This window comes from Fringilla coelebs (assembly GCF_963513975.1).
Source record: "Fringilla coelebs genome assembly, chromosome: 7".
NCBI classification, from domain to species: Eukaryota; Metazoa; Chordata; class Aves; order Passeriformes; family Fringillidae; genus Fringilla; species Fringilla coelebs.
The window spans coordinates 11,979,288-12,000,513 of record NC_140035.1 but is presented as its reverse complement, the minus strand read 5'-3'; positions in this window follow the sequence as shown (position 1 = coordinate 12,000,513).

Below are 21,226 nucleotides of genomic sequence, written 5' to 3'. Positions count from 1 at the left end.
CATCTTTGCCAGAAATTGAGAGGGGTCAGTTATGTAAATTTGGTACTAACATGTGTGATGTGTTCAGTGCTTATCATGAGTAGCTGAGGCAGTTCAAGGTTTGCTAATCAACAAGAAAGGGGAGTTAATACCCCCAAAAAGCTTGCAGTCAAAGCATCAAGCATCACCAAGGGTGCCTCTCTGTAAATGGGGCAGCCCTTCTGACAGTCAGAGACTGGGGTCCTGCTCTTTAAAACTGGTGGGAGAGACCTGTGATGAGCAGGCAAAAAGCAGGTCAGTGAAGCAATTCCCACAGGCTGAGAGCTTCAGGACAAAGCATATTGATCCTCTCCTCTGTGCTGAGGGGAAAGCCCCAGGGAGCAAGAAAGCAGCATGAAGATGGAAACGACTGTTCCTTGCTATTTTCATCTGTCTCTGCATTTGGAAAAAACTCAGCACTATTTCTCATGAAAATGGGTTCATTCCTTTACAGAAATCAAGTCAGGAATAGGAAATATTAGTTGGGAAAAACTGAGGAAGAATTAGTCCTGCAGAGAAGAGGGATGAAAGTCAGCAGGGAAGTGGAGGAGAGTGAAGCTCATTTTGCTCTCCATGTTTATGTCAAAGACCTGGTCTCTGGAGTCCCTTCTGTCCCAGCAATGACATGCCCATCGTTGGACCCAACTCAAGATGCTCATTTGCTACTTTTGTGTGTGTAAAAGGCTGTCCTGAAGTAGGTCATAACCATGAGTCGGGAAGGGCTGAGCACCACGACAGAGATCCTGTCTTGTGGGAACCATACAAAGACTTGAGGTTATTTTAGAGAAGAAAAAATTCTACCTAGGGAGCTAGCATTCTAGTCAGGTTCCTTTTAAATGTCAGCTGCTCTGTGTGTTACTACAGTGAAGCTCAGTCTGCAATAACTGGCATTTATCAAGGCAATCTGTTTATTTTTTTTAACATCTCATTTATGGCAGTTTTAAGTTCTTTACATTGGACTGTAGAAAATCCTCTTACAGATTCAGAAATGATCCCCCATATATTTATATAAACAAAGCTTAGGAATGGGAAATCTAAATTGTTAATCACTTGTGCTGTTTTCTCCATGGAAATATCAAGCAGCTTTCCTTTGAGAGGGTAAAATACCCTCTTTGCACTCCATACAAAAAGGTTTTCTTTGTTACACCTGCCAGCATGAAAAAGGATTAATTTTAACAGAGCTTAACCTAGCCATCTAGGGGAAGCCGTTTAAATGACTCCATGTCTTGGTTGCTTTTAGTGGCACTTCTCTGGTGACTTCATTTAGTTTTGCAAAATAGAAGAGAATTTTTTGACCTATGCCACTCAAGTTTGTTGAATTTCATCTCAATTTTATAGATAATAAAGGCAAGCCTTGCCTGTACCTCATTGTGAAAAATACCTGTTTCTTCAGAATTTTTTCAAGAGCATTCATCAGGGAGAACAAATAAAAAGTGCACCTTTTTTAGCATTAGTTCATTTTATAAGGCAATGAATCCAAATTCTGGTGAAAATTTGCGGAAGTCTTTCAGACTGTGTTATATAGTAAGCAAAAAATTGATGGTTTTTCTGGGTTGGATTATAGGCATTTTCTTCTCTTTTAAGCTATTTTAAAATGAACCTGTCTTTTGTAAAATAGGCAACCCTAGAATTTCTTCTCAAAGGGACTGGGAAGAAAAATGTTAATTAAAGCAGGAGTTAACATTGGCATTGTAGTGGCTTTGTATTATCTTGACACCTTCTGTAGCCATTACCAAAGCAAAGGAAATGCACAGGGCTACAACGAGCACCAGTGTCACACATCCAAGTTAAAGAATTTGCTTATCAGAGTATCAGGCTGTGGAAACCCTCGAGGAGGAGGTGCTGCGGACCTGCACACTGAGAACTCTGTAGTGAGGACTGGCCTGGAGCTGCTCACCTGCACGAGGCCACAGGGGCATGGGACATGTGCATCTGTAGGGCTGGTACAGAGCCACAAGCAGGAAAACCATGGGACATGTGGCTTTTTTAGTTTTTGTGATTTTACTGCCTTTAATGTGCTGCTAAATCTATTAGCACTGAAAATGAATTTTCAGTTCTCAGTTCTGCGAGTAGGTAATTGGGAAAGAAATTGTGAACGAACAATACTGCAGTGGTCACAAAAATTCAGAGAGAAATGCAGTCTTTACAGTTCCCCAGTACTGAGGCAGAGTAAGCAGCTCTTAAACCATCCCTCTTGTATACTTCATAAAAAAATGCATCAAATTCAACAAAATAAGTGTTCCCCATAGAAAATTATTCAAACTTTTAGGATTAGCTGAAGTATCTTAAGCACAATAGACTTGTCTAATTGCTGACATAATTTAAATATTTGAATTTAGCTGCTGCAGGCATTATTCAATAAGAAAACCAGAACAGTGAAGGTTTTTTTTTTTAGTATCCTTCTTACTCTCTTCGTTTCTTTATTCTTGGTGTTAGCAGTGGTAGCGAATAGCTTATTTAAAATTTGCTTTAACCTATTTATAATGAACAACCTCACTAAGCTGAAAAGTAAATTTGTACAAAGGTCCAGGTGACATCAGCTTCTGCAAATACACTGGAGCAGATCAGTGAACAGGAAGTAATTAAACCTTTTAAGGGAAATAAATCTCACCATTTAATGGAATAAGCAAAAAGTTCCCTATTTTAGTGTTGATTTCTTGTGAAGAAATATTTTATATCATAAAATATCCTCACTGAATTTAAGATTTAATCAAATTTTTATACATTTGGACTTTGTTTGTCTTTGCAAAATCCCTTGAACATAATGAAACATGTCACTTTGAAATGAAGTCTGCCGAGATACAAAAATTTTAGTTCAGCTTAAATGCAAAAAAAGAAAAGGAATTTCTAGAAACTGTTAGTCATTCCTTTACTACTAACAAACTATTTTAGCTCTATTATTTTGTTTCCTGGATACATATTTGCAGATAAAACACTATACAATAAAGATTTCCAAAATTAATAGAAAATTGCAACTTGCCTTTTTGAAGGATTAAATCATCATGCGTGCAATATGTTCTTTCTCTTAATATTATAGAACCATTGTTTCTAAAATTACCACAGTAATTTAACTTTTCCTCCTTTTATTTCTGTGAAAGTGAAGGGAAAGAAACTGCCTCTAGCAATAGTCCTGTGCTTCCTGACAGTGTTGACTTAGCAGTTATTTAGAAGAAACTGTGGACAAGCTCTGTGAACCTGTTTTTGTATCAATTGCAGCCATGGGTTGGGAGGTGCTTCTGTAGTGGAGATGTGTGACCAACAGCAGCTCTGTGACTGCAGCACGAGACCTTTTGGGGTGTAGTGAAACCTCAAGACTTTCCTAGATCTTCCTCTTGTAGCCTGTGGGATCTGAAGGATCCCTTTTTTTGCCATGCCAGGCTTTGCAAGTCTGCTTAGCACAGAGCCATTAGGAGAATAGCTGTCCCAGCCACATTATTTATAAATCTGGATAAACTCTGTAGCTGAATATTTTTAGCAGTAGGTTTCTGAAGCCAGGAGAGCACACACCAGTCTAAAAAGACAGTCTAAGCATTTAATGTGGTATTTGAATTAATTTAGATTAAGCCCCTTGAAAAAAGGTTGTGTCTACAGATTGATAAGGATTTGATCTGTACAGGATTTGATCTGTACCATGGATCAGTAAGTGCAACTGTATTGCACTTAGTTATGATCTGCTTTAAATAGATCATCAAGTGTAAATTATTTATTATGGAGGAGTACCAATGTTGGCTGAAGATGCCACTCTTTCCTGTGACACTCTGCTGCTGTGTGATTTCTAGGCAGGAGGAAACAGAAAGGTCCTTGCCATTACCTATGTAGGAGATGTGCTTTTATTTTTTTATCACTTGGGATAGAGTAAAATATTCATATAACAAATAAGGCACAAAACATAGATTGTTCTACTGGTGGTGCCAGATTTCAAAATCACATCAAGGAAGTGAGTTTTTTAATGCCAGATTTTGCCCTAAGAGTAAGCAAGTTCAAAGGAGGTGCTGCTAACTTTTAGCTGCATTCTTCCAGGGTGATCTCCTGAGTTTTCTTGCATTTCTTGACTGAGTTTTGTGCTAAAGTGAGAATTTACAGGCATCTCTTTGGTTATATAAACTATATTAGCCTTAGTTTTTAGAAAGTGTAATAAATCCCATAAATAATCTAGTAATTTTATTTACAACTTTCTGAAATCATCTGCTCCTTAATTATAGGTTATAATTAATGTTTCTGTAAGAGTACTTTGCTTTATTCTTTTCAGTCCTTTTCGCATCCATTTTTTCTCCTATACCTCCTATACTGGAATATTGAATTTTACATGATGGGAAATGTTGATCTGAAGGTGATCTTGAGCATGACACAGGGGTCAAGATGAATAAAAGACTTCATCTGGAAAGGAGGTGATACAATGGCAGTCAGGAAATTAGCTTTTTCTTTTTACTGAGTTTTCATCTGTTCAACACTGATTGTTACTAGAGCAGAAACAGGAATACGACCTCGCCTTAGGTAAATTTCTAAGGTTAGTACATGAAGGTTGAAAGGTGCTCTGATGTGATGGTGCTGGAGAACTTGCAATGAATTATCATAAATCATTGTCTTTTTGTAGTCATTTAAGTAGAGAAATTAGAGTTTAGCATATTTCATCCTTTAAATCCTCCCTTTGCAGGTATTTCTGATACCTGTGGCCACTGTGCCTCAGATTGCTGTGCATATTTTTAGGTGCAGTGAAGCATTTTAGCCTCTCTGAAAGAGTCTTGTACAATAATTTCAGAGGTCCATGTGTTTTGAAAACATTACTAGCCAAGTAAAATTTCACTGAAGAACCCAACTGTGGTGTAATGAATGTATTTGTAGTCTGACAACAACTTTTCAATACATCCAAAATTCCAAAGACCTTTTTCTGCTCTGACCTCTGGGAGAATCTCAGTGCAGTGAAAAGAGCACGTTAATTTTTGGGGTTTTGCTGAGGTTTATTTTTGTGTTATTACTTCCCTTCTGTCATTCAGTTTTCTGGAGAATAAGGAAAGTCCCAGACATGAGACAAACTTTTTTTTTTCCCGTGGTTTTGAAGACTAACATAATGCAAAGTTGTTTGATAATAGAAAACAATAGTCAGTCTTCCATCCTATTTCATATTTATTTAACCCCTATTGCATGGTCAGCACAACATTACAGATGAGCTGTTCAGGGAAGCTGTTTACCCATAGGCTTCAGTAGCATATGAGCAGGGTAAATTGCTTTTCTGTGAATATATCTTATATATGAGTTCAGGAGTGGCAAAAGTGACTGCATCTTCTTGTCCATCACCAGTCTGAGTCTGTCCTTTCTGCATTCCAGTCTGTGTGAGCCCTATGGCACTGATGCTCACTCCTGGGCAAAGTCTCTAATTTACCCCAGCCCTTAGGAGGGGATCAATATTGGCTTCAGGTGCTTGATGTGCCCACTTGGTGTCTTCTGGGTATTCCCATAACCCTGCCGTAAAACAGCTGGCACTGATGATGTCTGGGGGGGCTTCTCTTCTCCCATTTGTCTTGCTTCTTGAAGTGTGTTTTAAATTAGTCAGGGCAGAGAGAGTCTGAAATCTGTGATTCTCCACTTGTACACTGGATTTATTCTGTCCGGTTCCCATCTCCCACAGCTGAATTAATTTCCTTCCCAAATAGCACATTATACCCTTTGGAGCAGCACCACATCATAGAATCAGAGAATGATTAAGGTTGGAAAAGACCTCTTAAGATATCAGGGTATCAGTAAGATCTTGTAGGATCCGAACTGTGATAAAACTTAGAAGAATTGTAGTTAGTGCCCTCATGAGACAGATATATGTGATTTGCTTGATTAATGCAGTTTGTGGCAATAACAGATAAATGTTTTAGTAATCTGTTTAAAATGCCTTACAGAATTTCATACCACATTCGGTGCACTCTCAACCATTGTCAGTTTTCTTCATTGTGTCCTTTAGGAATAAAAGATAGATATCAACAAAGTACATTAAGTAAGTTTGCGGACTCTGCTTTGGGAGTTTATGTAACCTGGTTACAGTTTTCCCATAAACAAATCCTTTTAAATATTACCTTATAGTAATTGTACAATAGAACAACAAATAACTTATAGCAGGGCCTGACCTATAATTATTTACACTTCAGGTGCTTAACAAATGAGATACAGAGCATCTCCCTGACAAATGTTTACCCTCTTCTTTTCCTTGGGATAATGACAAAGGTTCTCTATCCCTGGCTGATGACAGATGAAGAATTTGGAAAGTTCCTCTCTCCCATCTGGGAAAGGCAATTGCAAGCTCACTTGGCTTCTTTTCGTTTCTGGGAACAAGTGAATCAAGGCAGGGATTTGGAGGATTCCTGCTTAATCCTTTTCTCAGAGATTCTTTTCTCCTTTTCCTTTGGTTTTGACCCCAGAGGGCTGACCTGAACATTTTATCTTGTATCTAGTCTAAGAATCAGAAACACCATCTCTGCTTCCCTGCTACCCTACATTTCTGCAGTGACAAACTAGGAGGGAGGGTAGGAAGGGAGAGATGAAAAATGCTCTTCTGGCCCTCGGTGATGCTCAGGTCATGTCCTGAAGACTGATGATCCTTTGCAATCATTATCCTGATTGCTGTGGTTTATCTGCAGGGGGGCTTCTTTTCTTTCCTCTCACCTCAGGCTGTGTGACAATTGAGGGGGAAAAAAAAAAAAAGGAAAAAAATGAGAAAGGAAGATAAAACACCCCACCAGAAAGCATCTCCAAGATTAGATGCTTGCCTGTGGGATGTAGGGCTGAAATGCTTATCCATGCTTTTGTGATTAGCAGGCTGGATTATTACGTAACCCTGCATCACCGGGTCTCCCCGCTTCAACTCTCGCTCAACCCTCTTTGCTCCAAGTTCCCACTGCAATGGAAAGGCCGTGGTGAAATCTCGACTATAATATCCTTATGTTGACTTAAGCAAGGCTTTATGTGGCCTTGGTTCATCTTACAGCCCTGATCTGACTTCATCCTACTCTTTAGGGATGTCAGTGTGTTCTGCTAAAGCTGCTATGGATTAGATCACATGGCTTGTGAATGAGCATTTCCTTGTTGGAGACTCAGATGGAAAGCTCCCTCTAGGAAGCAGTGAGGCTTTTCTACAGCTGAAATCAATGGTAAAACTCTCACTGATTCCAAAGGAATTAGGATAGGACTCAATAAATGGATTTTTCTATATATATTAATCAAATTCTACAATTCACATGGTACCTTGCTTGTCTAATTTTTTTTTGTTAAATTTAAAGCACATTTTAAGTGCGAGTACAGTCTCAGAATGACAGATATTAACAATCCAGTTCAGACTTCATTGAAACCAAAGGGAAATTTTCATTTACTTCTGCGGGATTTGAATCAGGCTCTTAAATTGTATTTTGACTGTCTTCTTCCCTAACCTTTTGCATACTGTTGAGTATTAGAATCAAGTAATTTTTTGCCTTCTTCCCTCTAGTGGTTTCCATTGCTGTACATTCTTCAAGTAATCTATCTCACCATAGCATGCTTTGTGTTTTAATCACCCAGCAACAACCCACACCCTGCTCAGATACACAAACGCACTCATCACCTTCCCCATGTCCCATCAATGCAAAAACATTGATATCCTAAACTATCTTTATGTAACACAAGTATACAGCCTGTTCCTGCACAGCATACCAGAGAGAGAGCAGACCCAACTAATTGCCAGAGTGGACTGATAAATAAGGATGTGTTCCTACTTCCACTATCAGGTGTCACTACCAACAGATTGGGAAGGGATCAGGTGGGTAAAGGGTCCCCCTTTGGAAGACATTTTTTCAGCTAAATTTGATTTTTGTGTTGTCAGATCCAAACCAGGGAGAAACCATCCACCAGCTACTGACAGAGGAATAACAATGCATTTAGCCAAACACAGAACGGGGAACTTAGTTAGACAGCAGTTTTACAGAAAAATGTTCTACTTGTGGTTGAAAAATGGAATATGAATCAATACTATGGTACTAAAGAAGCCCTCCTTGGTCCAAGAAGAAAAAATACAAATGTCTGAGCAGAAATAAATCTGACCTCTGTACTGGTCAGAGCCCATACTATTAATAAAGTAGAAATACAGATAAATATGATTTATTGTGAGAACACAAGATGGCATTTATAGAGGGATTTTATCTCAGATTTGTTGAAACCTTGTGTAAAGAAATTAAATACAGACAAATGAAAACCTCTGCAGTGGAGCTGATAAGAGTATATTTTGAATTTCCAGCAAGTTTCTCCAAACAATTTCTGCTTGATGGCTTTTCATAGAATCATAGAATTGTTTAGGTTGAAAAAAACTTTTAAGACTGAGTCCAGCCAATCACCCAGCACTGCCAAGTCCACTCCTAAGCCATGTCCTTTGGTGCCGCATCCAAAGTCTGCCCTCCAGAAGTCCAAGCTTGCAATTCCTGCTGACCCAACTCTTTACTTCTCTGTGAACCAAAAACTGTCTAATTATGTGATTGCTGTGCCCAAGACAGCCTCCAGTTATCACATCACTCACCAGTCCTCTCTGTTCACTAATAAGAGGCTCAGCAGGGCACCTCCCCTGGGTCCCCCCTCCACGCTCCAGGAACCTCCTAGGCTGTTTCCTTCTGCAGGGCTGTATTTGCAGAAGACACCCTGGTAAGAAAGAAACAGCTATCATAAAGCATGAGGGACAATCCTTTTAGGGGTTAATAATTAGTTAAAAGATGGGAGAAAAATAAGTGGGAATAAACGGTCAGCTTGCTTGGTAAAGGGAACTTAGTAGTATCCAGCTGGTAACTGTGCTGTTCAACATATTCATAAATGAACTTAGATACTAAATTGAATAATGAGAGCATTTGGTGATAGAAAATTATTCTGGAAATCAAACTCAAGCATAAAGAGTTGCAGAAGAATCTCACAGGAGTGAGTGACAGCATGCTAGAGTGGCAGATGAAATTTACTGTCAATAGAAGAAAAGGAAAATGTAGATGGGGAAACAAGTATAATGCACACAGGAATAAAATTACAACAGACATGGCAAATTTCATTTACAGAGAGTAAAGCCACATTTTGGATTTGGAGTGCCTTTAGTTAAAGAAATTGTCTCTGGTTTAGAGACTTTAGAAATCATGGTACGTGGAGAAGTCTCAATGTGCTGGCTCTCATTTTAATAGCAAAAAGTTTACTTTAATCAGTACTCAGCACAAACACACAAAGGACACTTTTAGCTGTATTTTGAGTTAATGCAGCTTGAGCCACATGTTGTGTTCAGGTTGAGGCACTACCTTTGAACAAAGAAGTGGTTTCATTGGAATGAGTCCCAGGGAGAAAAACAAGGATTATTTAAGCTCTAGATAAAATGCTGATCTGACAAAGACAAGAACATATTATCATGGTATCAGGAATTCTTCTAGAGTGGTGGGGATTTTTTTTAAACATTTATTATTATTATTATTATTAAGACAAAGAGGGAATTGGTATCCACCTAAACAACAGATCCTGGGCCTTTGGCTCCTGTGCAGCTTGTTAGTCAGCAGCTTGTGTGGATGTACCTAGTAAAAACTTTTCTCTTTCAACACTCAAGTAGCTCCTGCAGTTTTGGTATGATGTCTCCCAGCTCCAGAGATAAAGCATTAACTGCTGGATATTTTGTCCCTTGAATTAGCCTTTTGTCTGGTAAAGTCTTCAGATCCAACTTGCACCATGACAGAGATGTGTTGTGTCTTCACTTTTTCCAGTAAAATTTAGGAGTCCATTTAGAGTTCATGAATTCTTGCTCAGGAGTAATCAGAAGCAGGAGATGTGTGATCAATCTCCTGGAGATCAGTATTCCAGTGTAACTAATTATTTTAAGTATTTTCTAAATCTATTCTTTTCAAGTTCATCTCCTCAGTTTTTGTCCTATTTGACACAGACTTGAACCAAATACTTTGTCCTTAGTTGTCTGGCTCCAGATGGTGTCTGCAAAGAATTTCATCTCTGTGAGGTGCACACCTGTGGTGCCAAATACTTCCTCTTGTGCACAGTGTTAACTGATGAAATTATAAAGTTAAAGAAATAATTAAAGAGTAATGCCATTATTAAAATTACTTCTTCACATCCAGTTTGATAAGAATCTACTTATAACTAAAAAAAGAGGCCCCTTTATAGCTAAAGAAAGAGGCAGACCAGGTTGGTTTCTTTGTATTTTCAACACAAAAGGTTGAGCTGTTTCATCTCAAAGTTAAACTAGAAAGTACAGGAAAGAGCTATATTAATATACACATAAGACTATGGGATAATTCAGTTTCTATTTAAAAATGGTTTTGGACTGGGACTAAAAATGAACCTAACCAAACCTCAAATCTGAATTTTATGAGGAGATGAAGAACATAAAGGAGGACAAGTCTGAACTGAAGAGCAATAACATTTGTTCAGTTTTCCCCAGACATCGTAGTAAACATGATGCTGCTTTCTAAGCTCAGTGTGGTGCAAATGCAAAAGATGTGTTGTGTCACATTTTGATTTTAACTCCGTGAAATACTTTTCAGTTTTTATGAGTTTGCAAACACACTGTTACTTAATAACACATCAGGGCTTAATTTGACTGTTAAAGCAAAATTTCAAAATGCTAATAGAAGTAAAGTATACTCTAATTTTCCCTCCTTTTCTTCATCAGCATGAAACAAAATTGAGGTATCTTAATGCTGTACAGGTTTCTTGAGTTCACTGTTTTCCATTCTCTAAAAGAATGTTTGACTTCTGCTGTTATCAAAATTTTTTAGAGGCTTAGTGGAACTGGTTGTGATTTATTCTTGGGAGGGCAGCAGCAGCAATGCAAACTCTTGTAGCAACCTGCCAGAATGAAGCCACATTTAGGTCCATTATGGATTTCTATAGGCAAGAAGAAAAACTGCTGTGTGAAAACTGTCTGTGAGTTAATATATAGAATATCCCAAAGCAGAGCTCTGTAAAGTCAGAGAGCTGAGCTTGGTCTACTGTAGAGCAAGAGCAGCAGTCCATTGCTTAAACCTACAGAGCAGGTATTGAATAAAATTATCTCTGTTAAAATGATTGCCTTGTTCTAAGTGAAATATTTGTAGACAGTGTTAACTTGTAACAGCTTTCTGTAAATAAAATGAGGCAAGGCTAACTTTTTCCCCATCTGAAAAATTGTCCCAAATTGCCCAGGACTTGTTAGTTACTGCAAAATGAGCAGCACTGCACAGATAAAATGCCCATCATCTAGAAATCTGAACTGTTTTAATTGAGGATGGGATTTGCATATGGCAGACAAAATTCTGCTGTGAATTCCTGCCATGGAGAGAGGGATGAGAAGCTGCTGGCCATACCTCAGAGGGCAGGGTCTGGCCCAGTACCTTTATGAAAGAAATCTGATTTGTATGTTTCTTCTCTCTGCAGAGATCAAAGACAGTTTACTCAGCTAAATAGTGAGGGCTAGTGTAGATTTATGGAACCAATTTAGAGAATTAATAAACCACACCATAAATCTTGTTAAGGTCACACTGTATGTGATTGTGCCTAAATGCAGACATGGAAATTTGGTATCCTTCCAAGTGAGAAGACTAGCTTTCTTGAGCTTAGTTACAGTAAGTAATTAAATTCATGCCCCTTAAATAATGGATCATTGAGGAGAGTGTTGTTGGTTGTTTGGTTTTTTTTTTTAACAGAGATTTTTAAATTATGTGCCCAACCCTTCAAAGTACAGAGCACTTTAAACTGCCTTGGACTTTGGAAGGAGCTGAAAATGCTTTGCATCTTGCAGAATCAAGTGGACCCCTTCAAGTGGGTCTGAATCAAAACACCTATGAACTTTGAAAAGACTTTGTCTGAATGCAAATGCTAAATCCTACAGACCTGTTTTTAATACAAACCAATATTTACAGTTTGCATGGTCCTAAAATGTAGTAGCTAGCAAGTATGGTCTCTGTAATAGATTGAAGGAACATGAATAAAAAGAATCATCTTGTGAATAGAAAGGTTTAAAATAGATTGTATAAAAATAGCTTGTTACTTGGGAAATTTTCACATCCTTAAATCTTACAGAGAGACTGAGACTTGATCTTTAGGGGTTTGTTTTGTTTGTTTTAATTCCCCTTAGGTCAAAGCCTGCCCTGATAAGTAATCCATTCTCTCTGCTGTACAGATATAAATCTGCTTTTACACAGCTTTTGGCCTACTAATTCCCTGTAATTGACCTTTGAGGTTTTCTAAATATTCATAGTTTTGCAATGCAAAAAAGACACAGTTGCCTCCTCAAATTTCAGTTAAGGTGCATTTATATATTTTTTTATTTATCTTTTAATTTGGATGCATGAGGAAAGGTCAGAGATATGGCTGCAGGCCCAACCTTTCCTTATCCCTAGGAAGGTGTGAACCATTTTTAGCCATGTTTAACACAAGGCAAGAGGAATGTTTCAAATCTCAAAGACGTGGGGTGTCTGCCAGCAGACCACCTGCTTTGTTTTTGCTGCTGTGTGTGTTTCCCCTTGTCCAGCTCCCATGGGAGCTGATGTGCTATTTCAGGTCCGTGGTGGGACACAGAGGTGTTTAGCACCAAGGTGGAGGTGCAGGGACATGCAGGAGGGGAGGAAAGACTGAGTGTAGAAAGAGATTCTGATCTGTGGATCAAATTCATCAGAAAATGGGAGTGGGCAAATCTGCTGCTCCAGAACAACCTCTCTGTATTCTTGGTCTGTGTGTCAGCATTGGTGGGGAGGTTACCATAGCTCTGGAAAGCCTGTGGAGGTGTTTTTTCATTAATCAGGAAGCAGCAAAGCTAAGAGACTGAACGTACTGCATTAACAGTGGTACTGCATCTCATCCTAGTGACAGGGTTGGCCAAGTTCTTTTAAAATACATGTGTAAAAAAAAATGTAATCCCCTCTATAGCACCATCTCAATTTTTATATCCCGCTTGAGAGAACAGTCTCCCTCCAACAAGTCATTTCTAGCTCCGGCTCTTGGTTTGAAATGCTGCTTTGAATATGACATGAAAGAGATATGATAGTGTGTAGGAAGAGGAGGAAATACAGTGGGAGGAGAGAGACAGCAGCGTAGCTGTATTGTCATCTGTCTTCATTATTGTTCCAAAAAAACCCCCTGTGTGTAGTCACCTGCTCTGATGTCATTTAGTTTGAAGACCTGGAGGTCCTGGCCCTGCTGAGTGAGGTTGCAGGGGTAGTTTTTCTGAGGATTTTTCTCCCCTCTTCTCTCAGCCTGGCTGTGTGTGGTGAATTCTGCTTGGCCAGTTGCTGTTGCAAGCTCAGGCTGTTAGCCACAAGAAAGGGTAAATATCTGAGAAGTCCCTAAAGCCATTCAGGTGGCTTTCAGGCTCTTGGAAGGATCCCTTCCCCCAGAGTGGCATTGCCTGTGCAGCACAGCAGTCCATGCTCCCAGAGCTAACCAATGTTTACAGAGTTAGGGGACTAAGATGCTAAAGACATCTAAGACCTGTTGAGGGCATTTCATCTGTCTGCCCAGTTGCATATTAATAGGGTGCACTGTAAACCAAGACTTGCAGCTGAAGGGCAGGCAGCTTAGCTCAATTCTTTCAAACTGCTGTGAATGTAATTACACCTAACAAATCAGCCTTTGAATGATGCCCACCAAAAACGAAGCACACACAGATTTATTGCCTGGTCTGTGTGTGAGAAAGGCAGGGAATGTGATTTGAAAGAGGGAGAATAAAAAATTAAAGGATCCCATGGAGTGCAGAATTCTCCCTAGATGTTTAAATTGGAAAAGAGCAGCAAGGTTTTGATTTAATTTTAAAATACATCATCAGGTGTTCTGCCTCTCAGAATGCATCATATCAAATCAGTGGCTGCTGAAGAGGTACACAGCAGGGTGCAGAACCACACACTGCAGAAAATGGGAAACACACGGTGACAGCTCTGTTGCTGTCAGTCATCCAGGCTGGTCCCGTACGGCAGAGCAGCCCTGACTGCCTACCTTGAAGTGCAGCACTAAACATATGCGCTTGCCTGCTTCTGACAAGGGAATAGCAGTTGTATCACTGACTCCCAAGGATCTGGAGTGATTTATTTTTCCTAAGCATTCCTGATGGGATATTATTATATGTTGGCTTATTTCCAGCAGTTGGGGTGACATCCAGTATTTTAGCATTATATTCAAAATGCACACACGTATCAGAAAACGGACTCTAGCTGAAAAAAAAAACAACCAACCAAAACCTAAGAAAAAAAACAAGTGACATGAAAACCTTACACTTTCTGAATGCTATGCACATACTCATCAACCAGGGATAATTAGGCCTGTTGAAGCCAGTGAATACTGAAAACGTACAGAGGGTTTATTTGTTGCACTGAAGGGGTGCAATAACAGGTTTCGTTTCTTTCGCTGTTTGCCTGTCAATCATACTTTTAATTACCTAATTGTTAGATCTGTTAACAGCCAAGACTGGTTGACAACTTTAGGGTAAAGGGCCTAATAATTTTACTGTCAACAGTACTCCAGTTTTTTCAGTACAAGGAAAGAAAACAAATGCAGCCTTCAACACAAACAAATGGAAAAAACAGCTCCAAAAGCAGCATGAAGCAAACGACAGGCAAGCTGTAGCACACTCAAATGATCAAGCTGCTGTAAGTGGATGAGCATTGTGCCTGGAGTTGCCTGCTCTGGGGTTGTTGTTTTCTTTTGCCTAAAGTCTGAATTGAACCATAATTTGTGCTAAGCATATAGAAAGTTTGAGAAATTCAGTTTCAGTTAAAAGGTGAGGTCATTTGTGCAGTTTTTTTTATCTGCAAAAAGTTTTGTTGATTGTTTTCATTCCTCGAGATGATTCTGATGGTAGGAAGGAATCTTGACAGTGCTGCTCAAAGTAGGCATGACTGTCAGGACAAAATACTGAACTTGCATTGACGGTGTCTGTGCTGCACAGCTGACAAACGTCTGGGCCATATTAAAGGGAAACAAGGAACTTCTGAGAAGTCCCCCTGGTGCACACTAAGCTTTCTAGTCCACAGTGTCATTCAGACAAAAATCTCATTCCAGGAGACAGTATAGCTTTAAAGTAATTTAGTCTTAAAATAATTTCTTCTTTCATACCTGCATATATGTGGCTAATATATTGGCATACTGCTTCATGATTTGCTACTATTTAGTAAAGGGCATGTGTTATTGCTGCCTTAGGGTATGACAACACACAGAGGTCAGAATTATGACAGATGCTTCTCTGCTATCAGCTATCTACAAATAATCTGTAAGGCATAGTCTGGCCTAAAGATATCACACTCTATTTTAAAAACAATTCTTTTTTGTATTTGCTTTTTATCTCTCTTTTCGTTTTTGTGGGATAAAACCAGAGATTGCTATTTTACTGAAAGCCAATATTTATCTAACTGGAGTGGAGCATTTGATGTGACCAAAGGTTTACTCCTATCTCTGGAGTCACTAGTTCAGTTTTCTCCTTTTGGATCAGTGTTTAGGCTATGGGAGTTTGCATCATGATGAGGTAATGCTTCTATTTTGTCTTTTATTGATTAGCTTTTTTCCCACATTCTTCTGGCAGAGTGCAAAGGTTTGTAAAGCATTGGACACTTTTTCTGGAGCTGTTTAGTTAGCATTATCCTTACTAAACCTAGATACTTTTACTAATTCCATGGCAGTTTCTTAAATGCAGTTAGTACAAAACCAGCAGTATAAAATACTCTTATGCAAATGCTATGCCAGGCTTTAAGCAGTTTTTTCCTCAAATAGGGGCCAAGAGGAATAATGTCAGTTTATTCTAGATTTTAGTTCAGTCATGGTTACAGATTACTGTTATATTATTTGCTGTAATACACAGAGAAAATCAAAAATAACTTCTACAAGAGACAAGCTAGTTGCAGTTTATTTCCTGTCTTGTTTGTAGGGAAGAGGGGCTTAAACCAAAATATTTGCTTCTAGGGAATGTAAAAAATTGCTATTCTAGACATGTTTATCGTTAAAGGTTCTGATCCAGAGATTATTAAAGCCCATTATTAGACTTGTATGAATCCAAAGAGGCTTAGATCAAGCTATAACAGGCAACTTCAGCACATTTTTACAGGATCTGGTGGACTGCAAAAAAAAAGTATTTCATAAAACCTTTTCATGCTACTGCTGTTGACATCCCCACTGACAAGTCCAATGTCATAATTTCACTGTTTCCAGCTGGCATTAGATTTTGGAGCAGAATTATGGCTCTATTCCTCAGTGTGTTCACTCGTCCTGTAGCAGAAGTCAACATAACAGAAGCCAACTGAGACAAACTTGAAGTATCCTGGTAGGGTTTGCTGAGATGTACACAAGGAGAGATGATGATTTTTTTTTTTCCAGTTTTAAACTTGATGCACAGAGATAAGAAAATTACCAGGAGTTGTGTTAAATGACCCAAAAATTAGCAGTATGCTATTGTTTCTCGTCTTTGCTGTTTTGCTCTTTTCTTGGTATCTTAAAATATTTTATACAAATTGCTTACAGCTCATATGTCTGCACATTAGCAAAGCAGAAGGTTGCTGTTTTATAACACAATCATGGGTTGAGTGACTGGTACCAGGGTGTCCCTTGAGGGGATATGGGTCTGCTGCTGACTTGTCCATCACAATAAAGCAAACTTCAGCAGGATTGGTGTAATAGCAAGATCCAGGTCACAGATATAGATAAGGAAAATCACTCCTCAGGAGAGGGAAAGTAATGGGATTGTGCTGGCTGCTTAAAGCCTGGCTATTGCCAATATCCCTCTTTCATTCTGTGCAGGGTAAGAGCGCTTGTAAAACTTCACTGCCTGTTTCTTGGTAGATACCTGATGTAAATAAACCTGTCCAAAATGATACTCCATGCTCTGTGTGTAAATCCAAGGCTTTTCCTTGGTGCCCCTTGGGATGTGCCCTGTCCCCTTCTGCCTTCAAGTTTGAAAATGGTGTGTGGGGTCCCTTGCAGCCTGCCTGGGGGTGGGAATCATGGCTTCTTGCAAGGCTGGCTGCTTCTGGCAGCCAAGACCCTGCTCCTTCTCTGGCTTCTGCATGACCTCTCTCTTAAGCTTTCCTCCAGCCCTGTCCTTGCCTCTACCTCTGCTCTGCCAGTGACTCCCACATTTAGGGTCACTCTGGTAATTTTGAGAGCCAGACTGAGGTGGACCCTCCTGAAGGAGCCCCCAGTCCTTGCCCTTTCTGCTGCAATGGACTGTCTGCCTACCCTGGTGTCCTGAGGTGGCTTTTCTGTACTTTCTGTGGTTACAGTCACAGGCTAAATGCTTTTTAAATTTTATTTGTGTTTCTTTTATTTGTGTTTCTTTTGGGGTGCACAGTGGTGTGCTTCATTCTTGTTCTTCATTTTAAGTTTGACATCATGGTGCCTATGCATTTGAGAAGTTTATGCCTGTCTCACCTGGATTCCTTTTGCTCCAGCCTGTGATATACTTGCTCTTCACTCAGTTTATCTAGATTTGATGTATATTTTCAGCAACTCAGTGCTTTCTGTTCAGAAACATGTGTTGGGTTTGGGCTGTTTCTGTCAGTGGTCAGTCCTTTATGTTGGGATCACCTAAATTATTCATCCCATGAATATCTTTCCTGTGTGTAATGAATCTTTCAGATCTCTATATGTAGACATGGATGCGAAGGCTCTGAGCAATATATTTTAAGCAAGAATTTATTTCCTTTGCTTATTCCAGGAGCAGAAATGTTATTCTCCATTCTCAGTCACTATTTATCAAATGTATTTTTTATCTATTCACCAAATATTTTAGATAATTTGATCTTATTCTTTTGTTGTTTCTGTTTCAAGTTAGTAGGATACCAAAGTATTCACTTTTAAACGAGTTCCTTAATTTTTGTATTTTGAATACCCATGATCTGCTTGGTCATGGACTGAATTCTTCTCTCCATGCTTATACAAGGCTTGGAATTTAGTGCTCCTGTTGTTCCAAGTCCCTTCTTTGTTCCGTGCTCAGAGATGTTTTTATTGTCTTCCTGTCAATTGCGATCTCTTCTTTGCCGTTGCTCTCACTGGACTGAAAGGCTTTGTACACTATTTGCCAGCTAATAATATGAGACAATGCCAGGCTTGCCAAATGTGCTTGGCTTCTTACAAAAATAACTGTATGCAGAGATTCATGACCTGATTACTAGTTATATCCTCTGTATACAGTTATTTAACTAACTTCCAGTAAATCCAGGAGCAAGCTGACTCCTCCACACTCCTTCCTCCTGTAGGCTCTGCTCCCTCCCTCTGGGCTGAAAACAACTGCAGCTAAGCCCCCTCATCCCTGGAGGTACCAGGATATCTGCAGTGCCTCCCTCCCTGACCCTCCTGTGAGTGCCTGCGGTGCAGGCGGGCTCTGTGTGCTCAGCAGGGCATTAAATGCGTGGCATCGCTGCCCAGCTTTGGGAAACCCCCAGTGAAAATGGGCTGATCTGGAGAGCAGATCCCGCAGACACAGCCTCAGACCCACAGGCACCTCCAAGGCGTGTGACAACAAGGAAGTTTTCTGGGATTTGCCTCAGAAATACTTCACCTGTCTGAGGACTTCACACAGTATGTTGAGGGCCAAGAGTTCTTGGTCCCAAAGCCAAACCCTGAAGGTAGATAATATCAAATTTTCTGTATCCCCATGTAGTGAAACCACCCTACACAATGAAGAATTTTTTTTTAAGTGGAGTTTTTTGACATAGTCCCATCTCCAAAATAATGCATTTTCAAGACTTTGCAGGGGAAGTTATAGAGCAAAGGGCAGAATTGAGTTGGGTCAAGTTTCTTGCAAGCTGTATATGTTGTACAGCGCTGAATTTGGTTTCCTGTGTTGTCTCATACTGTTATTGTTTTGATTTTTATTACCTGCATAGTCCTAACACTCTAAAATCCCAATGTAGAAGAATCCCACTGTGCTGGGGTTTATACAGACAGAGCACAAAAACAGCTCTACCTGCTGAGTTTGCTTTCTAAGAACAAACTAGGGGTCTGCCTGAGAAGCCATCATGTCAGACATGTGGTCTGTGACCAGGGGAATTCACCATGCCGAATTTTCATAGATATTTTGACAAGCTTCCAGAGATGTACACATCCTTATCATAACTGTACATAAGTCTAATGAAACATGGAACTAATAGTACATAAATCTTTCCACTCAAGTCATAAATAAGATGTTCTAGAGCTGACGTATTGTAATAAAGGCTGTATTCATAGGTTGATTATTCTTTTTTTTCCTCTGTCCTCATGGGAGCTATGTTCAACTCCTCAGCTGATGTGCTCCTAATATCTGATTGTGCATTCATTACCATAAAACATACTGCATGTACTTTAAGCACGAAATAGAAATTTAATACCATGCTCTTTTTAGATCCCCATTTCAGGTTGTTTATACGAAAAAAAAAAAAAAAGGTGGTTGATCCTTCAGTTTTTCTTTAAGGAAAATTGACAAGCTGCTTTGAAGACTTGCTTTGAGGCTGAGTTATTAGTTTTGCTGTGGTTTTAAGGAAAAGGTGAAGACAGAAGATGAAATTAGATCAGCAACAGGCTGAAAGTCCTTTCCCAGAGCACCTGGAGAGGTTAAATAAACTGCATATGGCCCACATTGAATTTACACATTGTTAAGACTTCTGGGAGTCAGGGAGAAAAGTAGGTAGACTGCTAACTTGCCATCTTAAGCAAAAAGCAGCTGGGGAAGTGATTATTACAGTCTGAGATAGGCATAATATATAATGAGATATTCATCAAGCTTAAAAAATACAATTCCTTAATTTGACTAAAATCTCCATGAGTCTAATTAGGGTCCTGCATGCAAGATCCTGAAAGCTACCCATGCAAGGCAATTTGTTGTTTGTTTTATTTACAGGCAGGAATTTAGGTTTGGGGGTGGTTTTTTGGGTGAAGGAGAGGGTTGCGTTTGTTTGGGGTTTTTGCTAAACTGCAAATTCCTGCTCCCTATGGGCTTGCAACAACATCAGAGTTTGCTGATGCCCTGAAATAGATGGCAATTGTGGTATGCTTTCACCCAAGCATTCAGGGTATCAGGGATGGTTCACTGAAGTACCACTGGATGCTATAGGCTGACAATGTGCTTTTGTTTGTAACAAACTCTGAAGCCACAATCCTCGCCCTTCTAGTGTTAATCCAAGATCTTGGCTTGCTTTCAGGCTATAGAATTAACTGGGAAAAGTTGGAACTGCTTGAGATCTCCCAGCTGCCTTGCACAACGCCTTTTCTTCCAATACACCTCCTGAAGGCAGTCAGAAGCAATTAAATGTTTGAGGGCTGAAATGCTAAGGAATTTTGAAAAACTTGCAGAGATGAATTTTAAAACCACTGTCCTTTAATTGGCAAAATATAACAGGTGGTAGCATGTGATTTATATGTTTCTCCTGGGAAGAATTAACAAAGTCACATTTTACTTAGATATTTTTGTATGGTTTGAGTAGCTTGGTTCTTTCCATATTGTGCTCTGGGAGTGATTCTTCTAGACTATTTTCCAGAAAATACAGACTCTGTACTGCTACAAATAGTCGCTGAACCTGCAGAGATTTTACTGTTTTGTTGTCATGCCTTGAGCCCTCCACTGATCCCACTAAACCTGTAGCATCAGCCCATGGAAAGGCCTTAAAAAAGAAAGCATTAAAACAGATTCTCACACTAAGATCATGGATCCTCATCTACACAAGGAAGCCTCAACTGTTCAGGCTGATAGATTGCAACTGACACCCCACAAAATCTCATTGGAGGGTCATTTCTCCATAGGATGGATTGATTCCCAGTAGGTTTGGCAAGAACTGGTTGAAGAGAATATCTCTGTTCTGGATTGTATCCTATAAGTCCTACCTTTATAAATATAAGTATATCTGAAATATGTATTGATCTTTAGTTTATAAATATGTGGGATGTATGCAGTTCTAAGAATGTCCTAAGTTTCTCTGCTCTATTAACAGAAGAGGTATTTTTGACTTCTGTAGATGCTTCTGAAACCTATTTTGAAGAGTAGGAGTGCAAGGTCTTGGCAAGCAAGCTCAGTTTTGTGCTGTGTGGCCAGGTTAGCCTTTAAGTATGCATGTCTGACAAGAGGTTATGTAAATGAGCATATTTTTGTGTTGAACTCAAGGCAATGGATGGGAGGCAGTAAACAGACATGTGGTAGCTCATGTGATACCTTTGCATCTGAATACTTAGAGGCATTGAGAAGCAGCCCAACATCAAGACGGCTGTGTGTATTGTATGTGGAGAGGAGAAGGCCAGTGAAGCTCAT